Raw genomic sequence first — 26403 nt, 5'->3', positions numbered from 1 at the left:
CAGGATTATGATAGAATTATATCCATTTCTTACTTCCTTCTGTCCTTCCCTTCATTTTTTAAAAATACTTATTTTTTATGGTAAAGATACTGTACAGAGGGGTTACAGTTACATGAGCAAGGTAATGAGTCCATTTCCTATTGAGCATTGTTACCCCTCCTTTGTTTTTCCCCTACCATCTCTTTTCTCCCCACCTTCCCGACTCTTCCCCTCCCCCCACAAAGTTGTACAGTTCGTTTTCAACATAGTGTACATCTTGTTGTTACAATGGGTCGTCCTGTATCTTAGCCTTCTGAGTAGCTAGGATTATAGACTTGAATCACTTGCTCCAGGTGTGTTGTGTTTCTTATACATTCTGCATATTAACCCCTTCTCAGATGTATTGTTTGAAAATATTTTTCCCATCAGGTACATTACTCCTTTACTCTGTTACCTTCTCTCTTTGATGTGTAGAACCTTTTTATTTATTTACTTATTATATATATATATATATATGCGTATATATATATATATATATATATAGTAAAAATGTTGGACAGAGGGGTTACAGTTACATGAGTAGGGTAATGAGTACATTTCCTATTGAGCATTGTTACCTCCTCCTTTGTTTTCCCCCTACCATCACTTCCCCAACTCTTCCCGCCCCCCCCAACCCCGACACTGTAAAGTTCGTTTTCAACATAGTGTCCTGTACATCTCGTCGTCACAATGGGTCAGCCTGCATCCCCATTTAAGCATTCTGCAATGTCCCTTTCCCTCCCCAAATTACAAAAATGTGTATATAAGATGCAGAACATGGATATCAAATCCAGTGAAAACAGAGGTAGAACATACAAAAGAAACAAAAGAATCACATAGTGCATTGTAAGTACATTAAAAACACTAGCAAGAAAGACAAAACCACTTGTGTCTCTGTCTTAGGGTACATTTTGCTTGGCATGTGGTCATATGTTCATAGCCTTTGACCTTCTCTGTTTGTCCTAGACATGTACTAGTCATTGCAAACAAGGGAAACCAAGGACCTATGTTTCTTTGGGCCTGGCTTATTTCACTTAATATAATTTTTTCCAAGTCTTTCCATTTCCTAACAAATGAGGCAATGTCATTCTTTCTGATGGAGGCATAGAATTCCATTATGTATATGTATATGTATATGTATATATATATATTCCACATTTTCTTGATCCATTCATCTACTGAAGGGCATTGGGGTTGGTTCCATGTCTTAGCTATGGTAAATAATGCTGCAATAAATGAGAGCCCACAGACTGGAAGATCTTCACTAGCATACAACAGACAAGGGCTTCATATCTAAAATATACTTAGAACTCAAAAAAGTAAATCTCCCAACAACAAATCTTCAAAGAAACAACTGTCCGATTAATAAATGGGCTAAAGACTTAAAGAGAGACTTCTCTGAAGAGGAAGTAAGAATGGCCAATAAACACATGAAGAAATGCTCAACTTCTCTAGCCATAAAAGAAATGCAAATCAAGACAACGTTGAGATTCCACCTCACCCCAGTTAGAATGGCTATAGTCAAGAAATCTAGTAACAACAGATGCTGAGGGGATGTGGCCAAAAGAGAACCCTATTGCATTGTTGGTGAGAATGCAAACTTGTTCAACCACTTTGGAAAGCAGTATGGAGGTTCCTCAAAAGACTCCACATAGAGTTCTCCTAGGACCCAGCAATCCCACTTTGGGGCATTTACCCAAATGATCACAAACAAGGTCATACCCTTCATTTTTTTTTTTGCCTTCTCTTAATATCTCTTGCTTTCATTATTGATGTCACATAAGACCTTATTAGGCCAACTTTTGTTTTCTTTCTGATGCTCGAATCTCCCTAGTTTGGCCAGTAGACTCTTTCAATTGGTTCCAGGGGCCTTTTAGCTCTTGTTTGCTTTGTGGTACAAAATATCCCAGGTTCCTCTTTTTTTTTCTAGCACAAATCTAAAATCAGTACTAGTCTAAGGATGCTTGGCTCATCTTAGCGAGGAGTGATATTTTTATTTTCAGCTTTGGTTTTTGTCTCCAGCTTGGATTTGTGCCATGGCTCTCTCCAGAAGAAGTCCACCTCTCTACTATACCTTTCCATGAACTTGATCATGTCTTCTCTTCTGTAAAATAGCAAGAATTATGATTAATGTCAATTAATATAACATTTGGTTGCAATTAAGGCCTACAACATATGTCCTGTGGAAACTCAGACATACTCATGAATGTCTACAGCCATAAAGGATGGGGCTGCAAGGGTCTTACTTGCTTAAGAATTTAGGAGCAAGTTAGAGATAAAAAGAGACTGTCTAAGCTGGGCACCAGTGGCTCACACCTATAATCCTTTCTACTCAAGAGGCTGAGATCTGAGCATTGTGGTTCAAAGCCAGCCCAGGCAAGAAACTCTGTGAGACTCTTATCTCCAATAAACCACTAGAAAACCAGAAGTGGCACTGTGGCTCAAGCAGCAGAGTGCTCGCCTTAAGCTGAAGAGCACAGGGACAGCAGCCATGCCCAGAGTTCAAGCCCCACAACTGACCAAAAAAAAAAAAAGAAAGAAAAGAAAAGAGAGAGACTGACTATGCCCCTTGATCTAGATATGGTGGAGGAGAGGAATGACCTCTTACACTGCAAGGCTGTGTACCAATTTAAGGTATAACTCACGTGGTGAGAGGGCAAAGATGTACACACTTAGTGGGGACAAGTTACTGGAGGGTAGGAAAAGAAAAACACTGGATTCACCTGACATGACTGTCATTTGTTTTATGTTCCAAGAAGTTTCTCTAAACCAGTAAACATTTATTGAGGGACACATATAAACATCTAGATGAGCCCTAAGTATATATTAACAAAAGTGAGCAGTTGCTCACTTTCAATGGGAAAGACAGGCAGGTAATATTGAGGTAGCTCCAGGTGTGTTAGGAGCTGGTGGAGCCAGGATATGTGTGTAAGCAGTGTGTATGGGGGAATGAGACTGTGGGTGTGAGTATGTATAGGAATGGATGAGAAAAGATTACTAGGGGAACAGAACCTTGCTCACTAAGTTCTTAATGGCTTTAGAGAGTTAGCCCCAGGCAGATAGAGAATCCTCAGTTTGCTCTGAATATTTAAGACTCAGATTAGAATGGAAGGTTACATTCATGGACAGGTCTTTCCCTGTCTTGAAAGAGTTGTACAAGACCCTCTTCTTTCTTGAGCTTTTCTTTCCTTCAGAGGGTGGTTCCCAATATGTCATGTTTCTTTGTGTACAGTGAAGGTGGATAATATAAACAACCCAACAGAGAGCCATATCCGCTTGCTGGGTGATTCCTTAGAATGCCTTACATGCCTCATCTCTACTGTAGCCTGGTCTGCTCACTGCAGTGACTCTGGTTGCTCAAGTCACAACTCGTGTTATTTACTCCTTCACAAGTTGTCCCATTTCACCCTATTTCAGGTCAGCCTGCACAGGCTGGTGATACATTGTCTTTCGTTACCCCTCATCACATTTCCTGTAAATGGTTATTGCTGGAAGCTCTTTAAGGCCATCCATCAATTCATGAGTGGTTATCAACACGTTGTTTCTCTGTTTTAATGCATGCAAGCACCCCATATGCTGCCTTCCCTAATGCCTCTTATGCGGTGATTCTTAAGAAGGAGTGGGGGAGGAGACAAAGAATGAGAGAGAGGCCTGTAGAGCTTACACATGGTTTTCAGCCAATGTACAAACCATCTGCCTACCTCCCTATCCTGGCTAATTCACAGAGACACTAGAAATCTCTACACAAAATCACCCAACTTCCTTCATACAAAGGCAGCTCCAGTTGAACTAGCAGAAGGTTATTTTGTTCCTCTTTTTTATATTTTTAACACACAGAACTAGAAATGCTCATTTATGTTAGATTCAGTCAACTTTTCTCCTAGGTTTAGTACAAGGAGACTTCTGGGAGAGAATAGCTAAGAAGTCTAATCTGGAGAGAAACATATGTATACATGTTATATACCTGTTCTGCTCCAAAGAATGAATCATTTTAGTTCGTTTTGGAGTTGGGGCATTATTGTTTGTTTTATTTTCCCCTAGGAAATGACTTGGAGCACAAGAGATGTGGCACTCATTCTCCAGGATAGAAAGAGAGATTCTCATTCTGCTGTGGGACCCTGTGGGGGATGAATTGTCAAATAGCAGGCCAGGAAGGATGAGATGTCAATGTAGGGTCTTGAGATCACAGGGACTGCCACAACCCCAGCTGAGTTGTATATACACAAAATAGTTCGGTGGAGGGAAATTGACCAGCAAGGGTAAATAAGGAGGAGGCACTAACTTTGCACTCTGATGAATGGCAGAGATCAGGGCAAGGATAAGTGCTGAGCAGCACAGTTGTTGAAAAAGAAAAATGGCCTCTTGGTGCTATGTTATTCTCAGAAGAGGAAACAAATCTGCCTGTCCTGGCTGGCAGTTTTGCATCTGTGCAAAAGTCTTGGAAGGGAGGCTCAGTGTCATCAAGCCTCATACAATTACTTTGAAGTATTGGCTAGTGTTTTACCACAAATTACATCTTCCTTGTATTTATGGGCTTTAAGGAACTGAGGTAACGGATATTGAGCACTGGCTGAAAGCTTTGTCTTCATGAGGATGTGCTGATGCAGGACGTTTTTTTCCCACAAGCTCAACATAACTTTCCTTTTCCTATGAATCATAGAAGTGATAATAATTCATTTATTTGGTCTTTCATGTCCTACTTGTATGCCTCTTGCAGAGTCTTGGTACGTGTGTCATGCATGATGCACAATCCATAACCTTTGCCCATTTGACTTGTGGGTGAAGGAGGTTTCAACATTTTGATAAATAAGCCATAGATAATCAGAGAATGACCAAGGAAATCCAAGATGGTGGACTAGATACAGGACAAATACCAGAGCTCTGTCTGCTCAATCAGAAATGATACAGCTCTAACCTGGAAATCCAGTTAAGAATGGACAGAAAGGAAAAACAAGCAGTCAGAACCTAGCACTAATCAAGAAGCCTTGAAACTTGTATCTCAGAAAGAGAAAATCAACCGAATGACTAGGGGAAAGTGAGTTGTTCCTCTCATGGAGCTCAGGCACTGGAGAGGGTGAGTCCAACAAAGGGGAGAAGGGCAGTGGTCTGGCTGGAGTTCTGGATGTGAGAAAATGCTCATGGAAGGCAGGCAAATGTTCAGGGGCATATTATTTGACCCCTTTTCTGGTCACAGAAACCAATTGAATTACTTCTTTTCTATGGTCACTCCTAGTTTAAGGGCAAATGGATACAGTGGCAGTGGATGGTTTCTAGAATGGTCAAACGTTCTAGTCCTGCTTCATTTAATGGCATTTTGCACACAAGCACTGTAAAGATGTATCTAGGTAGGATTAAGATGCGTCTTTTTATTTTTGGAGCTTATAGGAGGGAAGCAAGGTTACATTTCCATACTCCATGTAGTGAGATGATGTCAGATGGTAAATGCTCTCATCATTTGTCAATAAATAAAGAGAAAACATCTTTAAGATAGTCATTTTATTCTTAGAAGTAACTATGTATTCCTCCATGATTTCTGGCAAAATTTATCTCAAATGGAAGTACCTGGAGAATCTTGACAAAGTTATCCACTGGAGACAAGTTCGCAGGTGAACTCACTTGCAAGGTGGGTTCACAGGCATTATCCTCTGTGAGAGTAGCTTAGGAGTAGGGGAGAATCAGGACCACACTGAGGGATGTCACCACACTAGGTACCCAAGCAGGTACTTTATTAGTAAACAAAATGGGAATGAAATAGACAGCTATCAATAGCTTAATGGCTTTATTCTTCAGAACCCATTACTGGGAAGAGTGAGAGCTTGTAGATACTAAGAGAGGGAGAATGTACCCTGGAGCTCTGTCTTTACTTCATAGGAAAGTAATGTGGATCTCTCAGTTATCCTTCCTTCCTTCCTTCCTTCCTTCCTCTCTCTCTCTCTCTCTCTTTCTCTCTCTCCTTCTTTTTCTCTCTCTTTCTTTCTCTTTTTCTTTGCTAGTCCAGAGGTTTGAACTCTGTGCCTGGGTTCTGTCCCTGAGCTTCTTTTGCTCAAGGCTAGCACTCTACCACTTGAGCCACAGTACCACTTCCAGCTTTTTTTTGAGTAGTTTATTGGACTTTCCTGCCTGGGCTGGCTTTGAACTACCATCCTCAGATTTCTGCCCCCTGAGTAGCTAGGATTGCAGGTGTAAGCCACCAGAGCCCAGCCTTATGAACTGTTCTTGATGATTGGGGAAAAAAAATCTAAGAGAAACATTTATTTACTGCAAAGTTGTGCAGACTAAAACAAGATTTGTTTTTTGCCTTGGGACATGGTTATATAAGATCATTGTTCTAATAAATTTATCTCGATCTATTCATAAGTGTCTTGGTAGCTGTATTTGTTAGGTTAATGAAAAGGGAAAACAAATTAATACTCAATATGTCCATCTTTGTAGACAGAATCTTTCCAAACATGACATCTATGGGATGAAGTATGAGAAGACATTAGTAGTGAAATACTTGATAATTACTATTCCAGAATAGAGAGACCCTACTGGTATATTTCTGCTGTGCCTTGGGACTTTAGCAATACTCAAAGATTATCTTTGTAATGAGGTCAACTTAATAGTAAGCTAAGATAACTGATATTTATTATTCATAAATTAATTTTACAGGGGAAATTCTATCTATAAAATTTGGAGGCTTCTTTCTTACCATTGTGCTTACAAGATGAATGATTACACATCTGCTCTTTAAGGAATGTTCAGGTTGGGGAATAAATCCTCATGAACACCAGGTAGCTCTTGGCCAACTTTATCTTAGGAGAATCTTGGAACACAAAATCATGAGAGAATTGTCTCTCTGTCTCCTTAGCAAGAATGGAATCCATCATTAGAAACTATAATAATAAACTTTCAAGGAGAGCCCTTTGTTCTCTCAACCCAACCTATTTTAAATACATACTTATGCACGAACAAATAAAAAAATGCAAATGCCTAGAAGATTTTTACACGCATATTCATTTCATAGTAAAGATCAGTTTTATCATTAACCATTAGTTATGATTGATATCTAGTTCTTTCTGAATCTGAACACAGAAAAGATAAGCGAAGTATTTGTTAAGGGACTCCAATGTCCATAAAATGAGATGAGAAGGGGTGGGTGAGGTGGGCATACCTGGGATCAGAAAAGGGAAACAGAAGGAATGTGAGTTCAAGAACAGCCTGGGCTACAGAATGATCTCAGGACAGTGTGGACTACAACGGAGACACTCGGGAAACAAAACAGAAAACAGGGGAAGCGAAGGGCTCAAAATGAGGGTGAGAAAAGTCAGGAGTCTGATAGCCTTATTATTTGCCTAGAAATAGTGTGTCTGTTCATTGTTTCAGGACGGATGGAGGCTTGCTATATTATGAAGTAGGATCTCTCATAGTAGGTGTAGGTACATACAAATTAGAAAGACAAGTTCCTCTGGAACTTTCTACATCAACCTTTTTATTTCTGTTAGTGAAAAATCCAACGACAAGCAATTTTCTCTGAAATACCATTTCTTGTGGAATTGGTTTGGCTTCTAATCAAAGGAACATTTGGGACATATCATGGTGACTACAAATAATTCTGAAGCTGAGAACCCTGAGATCTAGGGGATCATTTCACGACAAAGCCATAGGTTACTAATCTCAGGCAAAGGCTAGCTGGGTGCTGGTGGCTTATGACTGTAATCCTAGCTACTCAGAAGGCTGAGATATGAGGATCATGGTTTGAAGAGGCAGGGAAGTTCATGGGACTCTTATCTCCAATAAACTATGTAAGAAAGTCAGAAGTGGCACTGTGGCTGAAATTATAGAGTGGTAGCTTTGAGCAAAAGAAGCTCAAGGACAGCACTCAGGACCAGAGTTCAAGGCCAAGGACTGGAAAAGAAAGAAAGAAAGAGAGAGAGAAAGAAAGAGAGAGAGAGAGAGAAAGAAAGAAAGAAAGTGCTGGTACCTGTGGCTCACGCTTGTAATCCTAGTGATATAAGAAACTTTGATCTGAGAATTGATGTTCAAAGCTAGCATGGGAAGAAAAATCCCTTGGCTCTTACCTCTATATTAACCACCAAAATGTTGGAAGTGGTGCTGTAGCTCAAGTGGTAGAGTACCAGCCGTGAGTGAAAAAGCTCAGGGACAGTTCCCACTCATTGAGTTCAAGGAAGGAAGGAAGAAAGAAAGAAAGAAAGAAAGAAAAAGGTAGGAAGGAAGGAAGGAAAGAAGGAAGGAAGAAAGAAAAAGAAAGACTTTCTATTTGCTTTAAATTCAACACTATTGAAATACTGTGGCAAGAACTTTAAGAACAGCAGTGAGGTGTTTTCTTTGCTAAGGACAGTTCTATCATTCTCAGATAAGGGAAATTTGTCACCTGTGAGATAATTCTGACATCCTACTTAACTGCATGGCAGAGATGGGGGGGAAGCGTGATTTACTGTACCAGAGAAGCATATATTGGATGCAATGCCATTCAGTTGCAAGGGGAAAACAAAAACATAGATAAAGCATTAAGCAACAGTCATCAGTGAAAGGGAGAGGGCTTGGGGAGAAAAGGGTCTAATGAGAACTATGTGTGCTTGAAGCAGGAAGGTTGGAGAATAGAAGAAAACAACTTTTTCTTTTAAAATCCCCAGGTAAAAGATGGAGAAAAGAAACAGATCTTAAGAAGTCTCTACTCTTGTTTTTTTTTTTTTTCTTTTTAACCTACCTTCCACAAAAACAAGAGATTTTGAAAGAAACTTTAATTAAGCTTGTTCTCTGAAATGTCTAAGTCTCTTTATTCTGTATTCTTTCCATGATCCTTTGGGGAGTACATTTGTTGAGTACTGTGTAATCTTTTCATGATCTAATCATACCTAAGAGGTGCTTTATCCATCTATTCAGAATCTCTCTCTAACCTGAGGCCCTTCAAACTTGCCCCAGGGATCCTGACCTCCATAATATGGTGATGATGTTACTGAGCTCTCCCTATAAAACTTACCTGTAGTCCATTGGACTTTATGTCCAAAAGAAATAACTGTTTTAACTGTTAACCAGCAGTTAAATAGTTGCAGTTTCAGTTCTTTTATTCTATATTCAATTCAGTATTTCTTTCTTAAAGAAGTGTTTTTTTTTTTAAAGCAAAAAGAACCATGGAGTCATGACAAGATGCAAAGATGCCATACCTAAAGCAAGAATTTAATTTTAGCACCTGTAATATTTACAGGCATTTTGTTGGGGTATCAAGATGTTACCGGTATTAGCATGTGAATAATCTGAAGGGGGAAAGTTAACAACCACATTCTGTCTTTCCACAGATGGGTAATTTAACAGCTAATTATTCAAAACCCAAGCTTCCTGGGGAGTAAAAAACCTCAGGGTTAAATAATTGTTTTGCTACAATTGAATGGAAGAAGATAAAGACTTCAACAAGTTAAGTAGTAAGGTTGATTTTCCCAAGGTGATAAGATAGTTTTGTATCATCTCTTGTGAAGAAAGATATAATAAAAGGGAAGACTGGAGAAAGAATTTTAAAAAGTGGTGAGTACTGAATTGGAAAATGATGAATGAATAAAAATTGTGAAGGCTATTTTTTTTAAGAGATAGGAAAGGACAACTTCTGGAGGGGAAAAGGTTTAGCCAACCTTTGTCAGCAAAGGTTGCATTAAGATGGAATGGGCTTATTCTGAAGCAGTGGAGGTTGTGGCAGGATCTAGGGAAGATCCTCAGGTCTGCGGAGGGATCAGACACTGAAATGCAATAATGTATAAGCGAGCTACTTTTCTTTCTCTGGTGAGCTGCAAGAAGATAAGAGATAATGGTTTGTTTTCCATTGTTTACCAATACTAGGCAGAGTCAGGGCAAATGTTTTCAGCAAGTATATTGAAGCTTTTATTCTCTTACAGTTCATTTAATATGGTTTTCCTTTGAGCTATATTGGTTTGCAATGGAAATGAATGCTGCTTATCTTGGTTAACAAGATTACCATCCCCAAAGTCTTCCATTAGATAAACCTCAAAGTTCATCTTTCACTTCTCCTTCTCCGTGTTTGGGGCTGGTATGAATGAAAGGGTCCCTTACTATTCAGAGGCTGCTATGTACAATCAAACTGTAATCCTCTCAACAGACAGTTAATAGAGCTGTTACCAATCAAACTCCATTACATGCAGCATAAGTGAAGAGAGGGAGACAAATCAGAGGGAGAAAGCACAAATTAAAATCCTTCTTTCTGATTCAAACTTTGCCTTCTTTAAACATGTCACAAAATGAACATTGACTAGAACCCATGTCCTTCCTAATTCCTATACTGTGCAACTTTGGGGAAGGTACTTAGACTTTCTGACTTCTGTATCTAGATGCTTGTTTTTGTCTCATAATTTGCTTTCTCATGACTTGGGTCACCCTTTGCTCTATTTATTTATTTTGGGGGGGGTGTCTGGTCGTGAGGCCTGAACTCGGGGCCTGGGCGCTGTCCCTCAGCTCTTCAGCTCAAGGCTAGCGCTCTACGACTTGAGCCACAGTGCCACTTCCAGCTTTTTTCTTTTTTGCTTATGTGGTGCTGAAGAATCCGACCCAGGGCCTCAGGCATGCAAGGCAAGCGCTCTACCACTGAGCCACCTTCCCAGCCCCTTTGCTCTTTTTAAAGACTGAGGTGGTGTTCTAGTATCATTTTGTTGCAGACATTTTTTTCCTTTTAGTGCACCAAAAGGCAAGGTTGACCTTCTAATGGGAATGTAACGAAGTAAGAAGTAGGAATAATTGATCAGGGCAAAGGCAATGCTTCAAGAACATTGCATAACTTTCACGGTTTTGCCCTTACATGTTGTATCTTGTATACATGATGTTATAGTTTGCAATGCAGTGGCCAAGGCTATTGTGGTACTGTGGGAGAGGGTGCTGCTTGACAATTTGCCAAGCCCATTTCTTCCTAGATGCTCCCATGGCTAATGGAGGAGAGTCTGGGCTTACAAGACTTCTTGAGTTTTCTTTTGGTTATAGCGGACATGACGCCTCTCATATGGCTGTACATTTCATGGGAGGAACACACGAAAAAAAAAAAGACACCAGATGAGAACCCATGGTGTTCCATACAAAAACAGGGGAAAACACGCTGAGCCATTTCCATCCTTCAACCGTTTCCACCACTTAGAGGAAAATCGATGGTGGCTTCAGAGTGACACACAGGAACCTGCGATTAGGAACGGTGTCTGTTTAGAAATCACAATAAGCACTTAAATGTGGATATAAACACTCCTGCTATTTTAAGAGTGTTGCTTCCAGGAGTCTGTAAGAGGGACGAGCATGTTTGTGTGTGACAGTGCAAAGTGTGTAAACATGCAGTACTCTTTAAGCTACCTATTGCTTATCATTCATAGTGTCTTTGGCTTGTGGAGGAATTTGAGTCACTGAAAGGCACATATGCAGCTGATCACCTGAATAGAAGAAAACCAGGCTCCTTACTGTTTGCACACGGAGCTACTATAGGTGTAAGGTCTATACCACGTGAGACTAACTTAAAGAAAAAAGTAATGGAAATGGAGTTCTATAGCACACATACATGAGCAGTAAGTTGTTTTCAAAATATAAAAGGAAGAAAGTGAGTTATATACTCCTGAAAATTTTATTATTTTTCTTGTGAGAAAGCATGGATAGTCTATGTAAAATTATGTTAGGCCAAAAATTTCTGAAGCTGGGCACTGGTGGCTCACACCTGTAATCCTAGCTTCTCAGGAGGCTGAGATCTGAGGATCATGGTTAGAAGCCAGCCCAGGCAGGAAAGACTGTTTTCTCCAATTTAATCACTGGATGTGGTGTTATAGCTCAAGTGTAGAGTACTAGCCTTGAGCAAAAGGAGTTTGGGAACAGCATTCAGGCTCAGAGTTCAAGGCCCAGGACTGGCAAAAGAAAACAAACAATAGCAACAAAAGCCCAACTTCCTGAGAGAAGAGCTCTTCACACAGAGTTTTTTTCATGGGAGAGTTCAGCAGACGCTTTTCTCTAAAAGTAACTGCTTTGTGAAAGAAAAATATTTTCTGTATAATTATGTTCTTTTTCTTAAAATTGCAATCAATCACACAGTATTCTGGGATATCACTTCATGATTGGTATTTCTTTCATCATGGGGTGATGAATAGAAGACTTGATTCTTATTAGAAGTTAAAGAAAATGGGTCCTCCTGTTTTGATTATGGCTATTATTTTTCACCTCAAATCTAGAATAAAAACATTTCTAACCATTTTTTCTCCCATCCAAGAGTTTTATATTATCAAGGAAGACAAGTCATGTACCTGGAGATCACTTGGTTACCTCATGAGCCCGGAGAATGATTATAATTCATGTTTTAGATTAGAGCAGAGGAGGACAATGCAAGAAGGACTTTTATCAAATATTGCTTTCCAGTAGACGGCTGTCCATCATTTCTATACGTAATTTATTGGTTGTCTGTTGCATTTTGAAAACCATTTAGATGTTAGATTTTGAGGAGAGAAGGTGGAGTCAAGCCCAGGCTAAATGTCAGAAAATGGAAACTCAGACCAAGATTTTGTTTTTCATTTTTTGGCATGAAGAAACATCTCTCACATCATATAAGGAGACATTTGCAAGAGTTTGTGTGTTTTGTGTCCAAGTGCATTTTTGTAGAGGCAAGGTCCATAAAGTGCAGTAAGCTTTCAAAGGTGGCCATAGCTCCAAAAAGTTAATGTTCAGATTTCTGTGGTACTTAAAGCAGGAGGTAATGTCATCTTATTTCCTATACAAGGATGATTTGAAAACTGTATGGAGTGGATCAGGCATAATTAAAATCGGATCAAGGCATTTTCTATGCATTAGGAAAATCCTTCAGCAAAAGCTAAGTGGTTCATGTTATTAGGATAAAAATCAAATGTTAATCTGTAAATGGCTTCTATTTAGAATTAAAATAAATCCTTTTATCCAGAAAAAATCAGCATGATTAAAAAAATGTAATTGTTGTGGAAGCCTTTCTAGTCCCTGAGCTCTCTCCATTGTGAGCCAATAACAGACGGGAGCTGCTACTGAAGTTGGTTTTGTGATCCTCTCAGTTTACAGAGGGGAAGCTGATAATATTTCTCATAAACACTTTTAGTAAAGGGATTAATGTTGAGTTTGTAAACATAGCTGAGTGTTTCCTTCTTGTATTTTCTGTTTAATTAACTTGAAAATCTGATGAATAGAAAAGAATACAGGATGGATTTGAGTGCAGTAAAGTAAAACTCATTTTACCAATTCCAAGGTGTATCAGATTGTTCCTGGAGGCACATAATTGAATCGTATGCAAAACTGAGATTAAATGTTAGGATTTTTCTTTCTTTTGAACTTTCTTCTACTTTTACTTTTTTTGGATAAGTGTTCCTTTATTTTTCTCCTTGGAAGGACAAGCTCAACATTGAAGAATCTTAGAACTATACATAAGGGACAGGTTGGCATTTAGAGCCTGAGAGATCTGAGTTTGAACACTGGGCTTGTCATTTGTTTTTCAGTGTGCCTTTATGCATTTCACTCTTGGTTTGTTATCAACATCTGGGTTACATGAAATTTACTTCCTGCTTTCATTTATTCCCAAAGACCCAATTCCAGTGATACTGGAGACCTGAGAAGACCTCAGAAGACCTGAGACTGTTAGGGTCCTCATGTCATTCAAATGTTTAATGATTTGAGAACATGTGTCTATTTTTCATATAGTTTTGCACTATTCTATTTTTTCTTTTTTATTGTGAAAATACTGTACAGAGGGGTTACAATTACATGGGCAAGATAATGAGTGCATTTCTTATCAAGCATTGTAGCCTCCTCCTTTGTTTACCCTTCCCATCCTGCACTATTCTTTATGCAAGATGAGACCATAACTAAATTGTGTAATCTCTGGGTCTCAGCCTCTTGTCGTCAAGTGAGCCAAACCCTTTATGGGTTTGGCTAAGAGTTAGACACATGCATTCAAAGGTCTGATCATGGGCATAGCTTTAGCCTTAGCCATGTGGTCTTGACTTCTGATACTCAGCTTCCACTTGAAGTGTTTAGGAATAGAGAAGTGACTCCTTCATGAGAAATCTCTTCTGATGTTGCTCAGTCTCACAGATAGATCACATATTGATCCTGCTCGCACATTTCTAGCAATAAAAAGTTCAACTGCTGAGCTTCTCTTAGATACAATGAGCTTTCAGCTTTTTGAGGACAGTCATAATGTCCCCTCCTTCCATTTCACAGAACTATTTGCTTCAAGAAAGTATCTTATTTGTTTGTTTGTTTCTTAATCAGTCACGGGGCTTGAACTCAGGGCTTGGGCGCTATTCCTCAGCTTTTCAGCTCAAGGCAAGTGCTCTACCACTTGAGCCACAGCACCACTTCCGGTTTTCTGGTGGTTAATTGGAAATAAGTCTCACAGACTTTCCTGCCTGGGCTGGCTATGAACGGTGATCCTCAGATCTCAGCCTCCTAAGTAGCTAGGATTATGGTGTGAGCCACCGGCACCTGGCAGATTACCAGTTACTTAGCCATTAGAGCTCTTTAATTTTATTAGTGATATTCCTTTTTCATTGAGCATCTGCTTTGTATTAGATTCAGTAAGGTTTGAGATATCAACTAGGTTATATTTATTTATTTATTTTTATTTTTTAAATTTTTTTTTTATTGGAAAAGAGGGGTTATAGTTACATGAACAAGGTAATGAGTACATTTTCTTATCAAGCATTGTTACCTCCTTTGATTTTCCCCCACCATCCCTTCCCTCCCACCTCCCCACCTACACTCCCTTCCCCCCTCACCTAAATTGTAAAGTTTGTTTTTCAACATAGCATCGTCTTGTACATCTCATTGTTGTAGTGGGTCAACCTGTTTTAAAAGGAACAGGTTTATCCCTCTTGAAGAGGCTTAAACCTTGTTAATAAATAGATGGAAAGAGTGATATTGATCAAGATAGAATGGACGTGTGGATTGACATGCTGACTTGAGACCCCTTTGTACTACTTAAAGATAGTTAAAGCAGTTTAAAGATAATTAAAAAATTGGGAAAAAACAAAAACAAGACGTGAAACAGATATTGTTATGCTACTTCCATGCACTGAATATTTATATCTTTAGCAAAATAAAAATACTCTATCCATGAACAGATTACAAGTTGAGATGAGAAGATGCAGTGTTTTATGCCAGTGTGTGGGGCTATTATCTATGGAGATAGTAGAAGAAGCTGACCCATGATTCTCTTGGGAGTATTTTAGAATGTCAACCGCCAAGTTATATGAAGAATTAAAGAACACAGTCCTGATATTTTTTGTTTTTACTTGAGTTTGAGATCTATCTCTCCTCCTCAGGTAGCATCAAAACCCGATTAAGGTAAGTTAGCTGTCTGTGATCTGAGTGATTTAACACATGGACGTTTTGTCTGGAAAGCCTTTCTGGTTCTTGTTTTTTGTTGTTGATTGGGGGCTTGAACTCAGGGCCTGGATGGTGTTCCTGAACCACATTGTTCTCACGGCTAGCTCTCTATCATTTGAGCTACAGCACCACTTCCAGCTTTTAAGTGATTAATTAGAGTCTCATAGGGGAATTTTCTGCCCAGGCAGAGCCTTTGAACTTTGATCCTCAGATCTCAGCCTTTTGAGTAGCTTGGATTACAGGTGTGAGCCACTGATGCCTGGCTGGAAAGTCTTTCTTTCCTTGTCTGGCTGAGAAGCATGGAAAACATTTCGACAAACCTCTTACTTTGGGAGGCCCTGTTTGGATGTGGTTGATTCCTCTTTTCCGCGTTGGCTTGTGTTTGCCTTGTACTGTGTGGCTACGAGATGGGTGGTGGGATTTTCAGTTGTAAAAGCCAGTGTGACTGGGAAACATGATTGCCACAAGGATGGAGATAGGTCGGTCACCTTTGGCGTTTGTTTTTGGAAAGCAACAACCATGTTTGGTGTGAGCTGGAATGGACTTGACAGGTTTCTCTGTCTCGGGCTGTTCTTTTCCTCTGTAGCCTCAGCAGGCTTCTGCTTGGAAGTTAAGAAAAAATGAAATCACAGATCCTGCAGCTGCCTTTTCCCAGGGGGTAGCGATTGCTCTGCCCTGGCAGAAGCTTCCTCTCTCCCTGGCCTCAGGCCTTGCTCAGCGACACCGGCTGAACCATCTGACTGCCTCAAAAGGAGATTAGCGCAGTCTTTGCATTCCTTTCCCCCCCTATCATTCCAAGGTTCATACTCTCCAATATTTTGTCTTTCCAAGTATGCACTTGTGAAAAACAGGAACTATAAGGCAAGCCAAATAATTTTTAAATAATAAACAATAATGCAAAAATATAATAGAGACTATAATAAATATCAACTTCTAATTGGTTCAGAGATGCTTGCTTCTATGTACAAGTTAATTACCCTCTAAATTGTCTATCTTCTTTAATTATTATTTTTAATACTTTTTATTATTATCTTTAAGTAGATGTACAAAGAAGTTCCCATTCTACAAAACAGTCTATGAATATAAGGTGTCTAACAACATTGTCACCCATTGGTCCTAACCCATCCCTTCTCTCACTTTTCTTTTTTTTTTTTTTTAAATTGAGATTAGATGATTACATTAATTTCACATATTTCACAGTATTGTGGAATAGTGACAGTTAAAGTTACAAACACATCCCAACCCTCATAAGGCAAATAGTCGTTATCGTAGTGATGACAAAATATTTTTGATGACAAAAATATTCCATAGCATGTCTGGACAATTTTCCCCAGGCTCACTTCATCTGGAACTCCTTTTACTTCCTAATTTATTCTGGGATGTATGTTTCTACATCTGTCCGTTCAGATAAGAGGTCAGCATGTGTGTGTGTGTGTGTGTGTGTGTGTGTGTGTGTGTGTGTGTGTGTGTGTGTGTGTGTACTATGTTCATATTTTGGTGCCATTTGTGTAGATCAACAGGTGACTCAGCACTAAGCTAGGCTAATCGAAGATGACACTGGGAGACTTAAAAAGATTTCATTCCGCTTTTTGTTTGAAAGGCGAGAAAGAGGAGTTGAAAGGGTGCGCGTATCCCAGCATGAAGCGAGACTCAGTTCATGCTGCAAGTTATTCTTTCTCTGCAGGCAGATTTGTGAGCTTTCCAGTGTGTGCTGTTCATTGAGAGGGGTTCTTAATATTCCCTTTTCTCTTCTAGTATCCTGGCTTGGAAGCTGTTGTCCTCCAAATGACATCCTTGAATGCGCCATTGTGCTCACCCAACTGTGTCAGCAGGTATTTCACTCATGTATGATTAAGAAATGGTTTTATATGGACCCTGAAAGATCTGCTGGTTGATTCTGCAGATAAACATGCCTACCCCGATAATCCCGGTCATCACATTCCAGATAAATGTCTACAGCCAATTAGTTATTAGTTTTACACCTGCGTTAATACCCAGCTTTACCAGGATTATCACTTCATGATCTGTAATGTTACTCCAGATGGGAACAGAATTGAAACTGGGTCAGAATGAGGAGCTCTTAAAACAAGTGGCAAAGCTGAGTCAAGAGTTGAAATAAATGCCCAAATAATTCAACTGAAAAATCCTTTCTTAAAGGAAAGTAGTTTACTTTTGGCGGTGTTTAATCTGAATGAGCTCATTCCCTTTGTGAAAAGAAGTTCATGTGGTCATTGACCGATGCCTCAATTTGCTGAATAAAGACATGGAGATTAAATTTTGTTAAAGGGCTCAGAGTGTTACACTGGCACCTGGAAAATAAGTGATATATACTAAGGCTGGCTACGGTCTAGTTAAATGGAAGCATTTGGCAGATTTTTCTAGTTTTGACAAGATGATAGGTTGGAGAGGGGGAAGTTCAGATGGGGCAAAGTGGTCAGATTTAGACAGGCAGGATCCAAAGTCAGGGACTTTGGACTCTCCGTTGGAGGTAGGGGTGTTCAAGTTTGCATTGATTCTGAGGCAGAGATTGCTTACTTCTTGCTCAGTCTGAATGATGGGAAAGCTGTGTGCCTCTCTATGTGTTGCAGTCAGAAGAAAATCAGAATCCTGTATATGGACTTTGCCCTTGAGAAGCAAGTGAGAGGAATGTTGTCAGTCCAGCGTTGATTTCATTACTGGGAGCCTACAAGGAAAAGACTTCAGTGATGGCGATTACAAAGCTTGTTCTCTGTTTGTCAGACTCCTGGCACTTCTTCAGGGGAGAAATCTCTTCAGAATTAATATCCGCTTCTTGTGATCTTCTTACCCTTCCCTGCTCCATGCTATGATTCTTTAGATAGCCATGTTGTCTCTTTTCTGAAATATCTTCCTCCTTCTAAACGCCAACTCCCTTGCCTGAAGAAACACAAACTCCCCTGTGTCTTAGTCTGCTTGCACTGTTATGATCAAATACCTGAGAAAGAGTAGCTTATAAATTGCAGAAATGTATATCCTCACAGATCTAGGGGCGGCAGAGTCCAAGATCAAAGTGTAAGGAGGTTGAGCGTGTGGCTGGACTTGTGTCTCACAGGTAACATCATCTTGCTGTAGCATGCTCTCATGGTAGAAAGGGTTGATAGGTTCCTTGGGTTTCCTTTGAAAATCTCCATCTTTTCATTCCATCACATTGGAGATTTGTTTCCAGCATATGAACTTGCAGGGCAGACAAGACCATAGTCTCATGATGATGATGATTTCTTTTTTGTGAGACTCTCTTCAGTATTTCTCTTTCTTTGGCTACTTAGTACCAAGCTTGTCCAACATTTAGTTTCTCTTCAGTGCTATGGGATTTCTTTTTATCACTACTTACAAATTCAGACTGGTGCAATTCAGCTTCCTGAGTTTTTTCTCTTGTGGCTGCCGTCTCCCCGACTTTCATTATAATCACCTTATTTAAATAGCTTCGTCTTGTGTTCAATCTCTCCTTGCTGCTTTTTGCTCTGTCACTAGATAGTGTATTTGCAGTTTAAACGCTCTTTCCCCTGCACCAGGAACTAGTGATTCTGCTCAATGTCTTAGCTTTTCCTATTGGACTCTGACCTTTGCTTTATCTTTTCTCTCTCTCTCTCTCTCTCTCTCTCTCTCTCTCTCTCTCTCTCTCTTTTTTAGGTGCTGGTCCTGGAGCTTGAACTCAGGGCCTGGGCACTATCCGTGAGCTTTGTTGCTCAAGACTAGCACTTTATCACTTGAAACACAGTTCTACTTTTGACTTTTCTGGTGCTAATTAGAATTAAAGAGTCTCTGATTTTCCTGCTCTAGCTGCAATCCTCACCTCTTATCCTCCCAAGTTGTTAGGATAAAAGGTGTATGCCTGTTTTTGTAGTCAAAATGTACATTTATTTGAATTAGGGAAGGGAAAGGGAACAACAGAACGGTGAGACAGAGAACCAATGCAATAGTGATATACACACACCATGTTGTAAATGATCTGTACAACATGGGGGTGGGGAGGGTGGGGGGGAGGGAAAGCAGGAGAAAAGTGAGGGAAGGGGTAATAAGTTTGACAAGAAATATACTTTGGGCTGGGAAGGTGGCTCAGTGGTAGAGCACTTGCCTTGCATCATGAGGCCCTGGGTTTGATTCCTCCTCAGCACCACATAAGCAAAAAGAAAAAAGCCAGAAGTGGTGCTGTGCCTCAAGTGGTAGAGCGCTAGCCTTGAGCTGAAGAGCTGAGGAACAGTGCCTAGGCCCCACAACTGGACCCCCCAAAAAAAACAACAAAAAAAGAAATATACTTATTACCATACTTATGTAACTGTAACCCCTCTGTACATCACCTTGACGATTACAAAAGTAATTATTTAGTCATCCCCCCCCCATAGTAGGTTATTTTGAGGCTCAACACCTCTCCCTCTTTGTCTCCCTCTCCTCCTTCCCTCCCTACCCCTTCTCCTCTTTGTGAACCCTCTTGCCTTAGGTCACAGGAACTACTTCTTTGTATTTTTCACCTTCATTCACATTCTAGTTCTCATAGTTTTCTTTCTACAAAATAACCTTATATAAATGTTCTGCTTGCCCTTGCTGTTCCTACTTACCCCGGGTCTCTTTTCTTATATTTTATAATATCCAAGGCATTGCTGTTTTTCTAATGCTTAGGCTTTCCTTCCCTCCCTCCCTCCCTCCCTCTCTCCCTCCCTCCCTTCCTCCCTTCCTCTCTCCCTCTCTCCCTCCCTCCCCTCCCTCCCTGGCTTCCTTCCTTCTTTCCTTCCTTCTTCCCTCCCTTCCTCCCTCCCTCCCTCCCTCCCTCCCTCCCTTCCCTTCCTCCCTCCCTCGCTTCCTTCCTTCCTTCCTTCCTTCCTTCCTTCCTTCCTTCCTTCCTTCCTTCCTTCCTTCCTTCCTTCCTTCCTTCCTTCCTTCCTTCCTTCCTTCTTTCCTTCCTTCTTCTCTCCCTCCCTTCCTCTCTCCCTCTCTCCCTCTCTCCCTCCCTTCCCTCCCTCCCTGGCTTCCTTCCTTCTTTCCTTCCTTCTTCCCTCCCTCCCTCCCTCCCTCCCTCCCTCCCTCCCTCTCTCCCTCCCTTCCCTTCCTCCCTCCCTCGCTTCCTTCCTTCCTTCCTTCCTTCCTTCCTTCCTTCCTTCCTTCCTTCCTTCCTTCCTTCCTTCCTTCCTTCCTTCTTTCCTTCCTTCTTCCCTCCCTCCCTTCCTCCCTCCCTCTCTCCCTCCCTTCACTCCCTTCCATCTTTTTCTTCCTCCTCCTCATTTTGCTAGTTCCCTATGTGTAATTTCCTTCCCTGTTTTGTCACTTCTTTTATAGCATATGTCACTTTCCTTGCTTCATTTTCCTTCTGCTATGAAATAGTTGAGTGGTTTTCAGTCGTAGAATGGCTGCCCTGTAGACTTCAGCAGTGCTCTGCTGCCACTCTACCTGCAGTCAGCCCCAACGACGTCCGGGTTCTAATGACTAGAATGTGTGACGGTCTCTTTATGCAATCTTATGCAGATGTGTTAAAGATCTTCAATGGTCTTATAAGAAGGAGCGGATAAGTCAATGTGATGGAATATGGTGGGAGAGGAGGAAAGAGAACTATGAAGCTGGCACAGTGTGGCATTTGAAGATGGAGAAAGGAACTATGGGCCAATGAGAATGACAGGCTACAGTGATAGAAACTGGAGAGGAAGGAGTGCTGAAATCCTTGATTTCAGTGCAGGTATACTGATTGGGAATTTGTGATCTCTGGAACTTCATAAGATATTTATGCTGTTTATAGCCATTCAGTTTCAGGAGATTTATTACAGTGGTTCCAGGAAGAAAGTAGACCATGTTTTGTCCTGATGAATCATCCTAAAATGTAGCTCTCTTAATATCCCATTTATTACCAAGTTTAACTATCTAACTATGCTATAATTAACATTATTGAAGACTACCTAGTCTTCCTTACTAGGGCAATAGCTAAAGACCCAATGAAGATTGTTTTCCTGCTCCTGGATTGGATTCTTTTGAGGAAGATATATAAGCCACTACAATTTTGACCAAGAATCAACCAGGAATAACTATAATCATGTCAATGGGCCTTTTGGTAACACAGAAGAAGGAAAACTTGCTTGTATCCTGGAATACAAGACCAGTGACTGCAGGTGATGTGAGATGATGATGGAGAGAAATAGGAAGGAAAGACCTAAGCTGCTTATTAGAAGGGAACAGATCAGAATATGACTTTGCCCTTTAAAAAATAGAAATTAATGGTTGATCAGTCAAGTGCTTACAAACTAGATTGAGAACTTTTTCTTTTTTGGTCAGTTATGGGGCTTGAACTCTGGGCCTGGGCGCTGTCCCTCAGCTCTTCAGCTCAAGGCTAGTGCTCTACCACTTGAGCCACAGTGCCACTTCTGGTTTTCTGGTGGTTTATTGGAGATAAGAGTCTCACAGACTTTCCTTCCCCGGGCTGGCTTGACTTTGAACCATGATTTCAGATCTCAGCCTCCTTAGTAGCTAAGATTACAGGCATGAGCCACTGGTGCCTGGCTAGATTAAGAACTTTTGTCTTATGTAAGGAGAAGATAAGAATCTTCTTGGTGCTAATGAACCTTTGAATTTACTTCCTTATTATGCACATTAGGATGCTCTATAAAATTACTTAGTTCTATATGCTTGCAAAACATTGTTTGCATAAGTTGCCTAAGTCATAAAAACAATGATTACTGTGAAATTTAATGACAGTTCAAAAATTATGTCAGTGATATAAACAGTAATTTTACTAAGTGATTCTTAAAGAAGCATTGTATTAATGGATTATAAAATCTTCAGTTTTTGTTTATTTCTAGACGTCATTCTACTCTTGACTTACCACTGCAGGATGTAGCTGAAAACAAAGCTATTCTTGCTTTCTCTCTCTCCCTCTCCCCCTCTCTCTTTCTCTCTCTCTCTCTCTTTCCCTCTCCCTCTCTTTCAAGCTTAACTTAATGCTCTTGGTTTTGTTTGCATCCTTTTTCCCAAGTGAAGGAGTCAGACCGTGGGAGCTCTGTCTGCTGGCTGTGGGGTTTAAAATGAATCTTTTAGGTCAAAGACTATGGAAGAGAAGTTTAAAAATATACGTTAGTTGTTATAAAATGTACATAATCATAAATCTTACCATAGTGACCATTTTAAAGTGTCTGTTCACTAGTGTGAAACATATATTTGTTCGTATACACAATCTCCACAACTCTTTTCAGCTTACAAAACTAGAACTCATTAAACAATAGATCAAGATGCATTCTACTCCCAAACTCTTATGTTGAGTCAAAAATCCCTTTGTACAACTTCTTAGGGATAATAAAAAGTAAAACAATCAAATAAAATACACAGTAGATCCTCCTTCTCAGTTCCTGACAGCCATCACTGAACTTTATGACTCTATGAATTGGATTATTTTCAGTACTTTTATGAGTATAGTCTTGAATATGTACCTTTTATATTGATTTCACATAGGCTAAAGCCATTTAAGTTTGCCTAGGTCATGGCCTATGTCAGCATTTCCTTTAGTTTTTAAAGCCATATAGTGTTCAGTTGAATGCATCTACTGAATTTTGTTTCTACAGTCATCCACTAGTATACAGTGGTTGCTTCTACATTTTAGTTATTGCGATTGTATTACTGTGTGCATGGACTTGCCAATTATCTCTTCCATGCCTCATCTTTGGCAATTTTGGTCGCATTTCCAGTAGTATAGTAGTTGGTCGAATAGTAACTCATTTTAATTTTTTGAGGACCCCCCCCCCCATGCTGCTTTCCATAGTAGCCACACCATTTTATATTCACAGCAACCGTGAACAGTGGCTCCATTTCCAATACTTGGCAACAACTGTTTTATTTTGGAGGTAGTAGCCATCCTACGTGGTCCTGGGTGGTTTCTTACACAACTTTGACTTGTATTTTCATCGTGATTGCTGATGCTGAGTATCTTTTCATGTGCATATTGGCTGTTTGTGTATGTTCATTAGAGAACCATGAAAGAAACTTCAAACAAGGACAGCACTTAGTTAAATTTTGTTTTGGAAAGGAGAGCTATGTAGAAGAGGGATTGGAGAGAAGGGATAGCCAAACGCAAGCCAAGCCAAGGGCCCGCTTGCATGGCTCTGCAATGGATGCAGACCATGTCATAGAAATCTTCAAGTTGGTATTTAATTGCATCCCCTCACTCATGTCCTCGTTTCTTTTTCTTTCCAAATTTTATTATCACTGTGACTGTTTGTGAATTCGGTGTCTTATTCAGCCTGGCCACATATCCTATCAGCATTATAATTTGACACATTGGAGGGTACTTTTTAGTGTCGGTAATACACAGATTTCCCAATTTCCTATCTGAGTATAGCTGTACATTGTCCTTCACAGCACACTTGGATCTCTCACTTCTCCTCTCGACAGTATTATTCTGATTGTCCTAGTTTGGTGGGATTTCTCTCTCTCCCCTTCTCTCTAACTTTATTCTTGTGCATCCTTCATGGAAGATCCTTCATTTGCTACTTATTATGCTCTATCCTACACCATTCTGAGTTATATGTAAGTATGGAATGATAAAAACTTGTACTTATTTATATCTATGTTAATAGAGCATTTATTACTCTGTGTGTCTGTGCACTAACTAACAACCAGTAAATGTTTGTTGGTTGTAATAAAAATGAGTTTGAAAATATTTAGAATTAGGACTCATTTATACAACTGAAATTATCTGCATAATTTTGCTTTTATGCACATAAAATTATAGCTCATTAAATCAGTCTTGAAAATACAATTACTTTCTCTCAGAGCATCATATTTGGAAAGCGGCAGAGTGCTGAACAATTTTTTTGGAAGGAAAGACTTGTTTCTTGTAGATTGGTAGATACCACACTAGATGTTACATGTGTCTCTTAATATCCACAGTAATGATTTAGTATGGTGAGGAAGCTTAGTGTGCTTGGCAGAGATTAGAGTGTGGAAAGGCTAACGTGAGAGACAAGTAGTTGCTGTAATGATTCTGTACAGAATGACTATGTGCCAAGTCAGTCCAGGTAAATAAGAAGAGGTAGGTGGAGAATGGGTTCTAGAAACACTTAGGAACCAGAGGGATCAGATTTGCTGTCTTGTTGGGAGAAATGGAGAGACAGGAATCTCAGGGTCTAGCTTGAGTCACTCAGCAGAATTTGGTGCTATTGATTAGTGGAGGATAGAAAGAAGAAGGGGCAGAAAGGGTCACATAAATGAGGTTTCCATAGGACAGTTAACTGATAGCCACAGCAATGTACATCTAGAGTTTAAGAGAGATATCTGGCTGAAGAGTCAATCTGAGTCATTAAAAAAATATATATATGTATCTACTCATCAAACATCCATTAATTTATTGCTTTTGTTGAAAGCACACATGAGTAATACAAGGTTTCATTCTGATGATTCCCTAGATACATATGGAATTACAGTGATGGTTAAAACTACTACATGCAGGGTCATGATGCTGCATTGTCTACATCAAATAAAACTAAGTGAAAATTTATAATCCTCTCCTTTAAAAAAAGTTTTTGTTTAAAGTCTAGTCTATGACTGTGGTCACTATTGAGTTTTAGCATATCTATAAACTTCATGGTGAATTACCAAGAATAATTTTGCTGTGTAGGGAAGAATGGTATTTAAAATGACCTGCTTTGAAGGTCACCTCTACTAGATGAGCCACTGTATGTTACATACCTCCTGCCAGTTGAAGTCAGCTTGCTGTGGCTGGAGATAATGTGTAAGGCAAGCAAGGATGGACTTAGTTTAGATTTCTGGGAAACACCAGCTTCTAAGAAGTAATTTTCAGAAGAGGTGACTTCTAAATGTGCACAAGGAGCAGGCAGAGGGGTAGATGGGGTGGTAAGAGGAGAGGTAAGAAAGAGGAGTTGGAGAAATCAGAAGGAGAAGAGAGTTCAGAAAGGCTGGGGGCAGGGCTCAGTATCATTCACTGCGACTAAGAGACAAACGGGAAGTGGCTGAAGAGTTCCGGTTGGATTGGCCATTAGCACGTGATTAATGACCTTCTGAGAATGTATCTGTGGGAAGAGGCGCCTGAGAAGAGCATTGGGCTGAGGCTCAGAAGACATAAGGGCAGTTAAAAGCAAGAAAGCACTATACAATAGAGAGGTGTCAGATTATCTTTCCTGATTCTAAAAGGACTGTATGCTCATTGTCCAAAAATGTGGATGAGGGCTGGGAAGATGGCCCAGTGGTAGAGCGCTTGCCTTGCATGCATGAGACCCTGGGTTCGATTCCTCAGCACCACATAAGCAGAAAAAGCCACAAATGGCGCTGTGTCTCAAGTGGTAGAGCACTAGCCTTGAGCTGAAGAGCTGAGATATAGTGCCCAGGCCGAGTTCAGGGCCCACAACAGTCAAAACAATGTGGATGAAATTGAAAACCAAAGGAATCATAAACTCCTGCCCTTGGGCTTTATTAGTCATTCTGTATGAAATATTTGTATTACGGCCATAAAGTACTAAGTCTCTTTCTTGTATACTATTAAAGCCTCAGACCCGTCTCTAAGGACCTCCATTTGCTATTTTGGTACAGATTCCAGATGCCCTCTTAACTCTGCTTGCGCTTCAAATCCCAACTTTCCATGCCTATAGGCCACAAGGCTACTTGGAAGGCTATAAGGACTTCCATAGACCACACTGGCATCTGTGCGGAGGGCATGCAGGTCCAGACATTTCTTGCTCCCTCTAGTGGTGGATCTTGATCTAACTCTGAACTGCATTTTTAAAACAAATTTTATTATAATTTTTTAATTATTATCTTTAGGTAGTTGCACAAAGCAGTCGCCATTTAACGAAACAGTTTGAGCTGCATCTATATATTTATATCTATATATCTATATCTATATATCTATATCTATATATCTATATCTATAATCTATATGTATCTATTATCTATAGCCAGAAGCTTATCTTGGGAACTCTGTCTTGCCCAGAATTGTTTCCTGTCTTAAGTGAAAACCTCCGTCATCTTTTGGCCACTCTTTTCTTTAACACAGGGTGCCACACAACTCACACA

Source organism: Dipodomys spectabilis, unplaced genomic scaffold (assembly GCF_019054845.1).
Source record: "Dipodomys spectabilis isolate Male_0828 unplaced genomic scaffold, ASM1905484v1 ptg000746l, whole genome shotgun sequence".
Classification (NCBI taxonomy): domain Eukaryota; kingdom Metazoa; phylum Chordata; class Mammalia; order Rodentia; family Heteromyidae; genus Dipodomys; species Dipodomys spectabilis.
The sequence above is the reverse complement of the archived record's forward strand: the minus strand, read 5'-3'. Positions refer to the sequence as shown.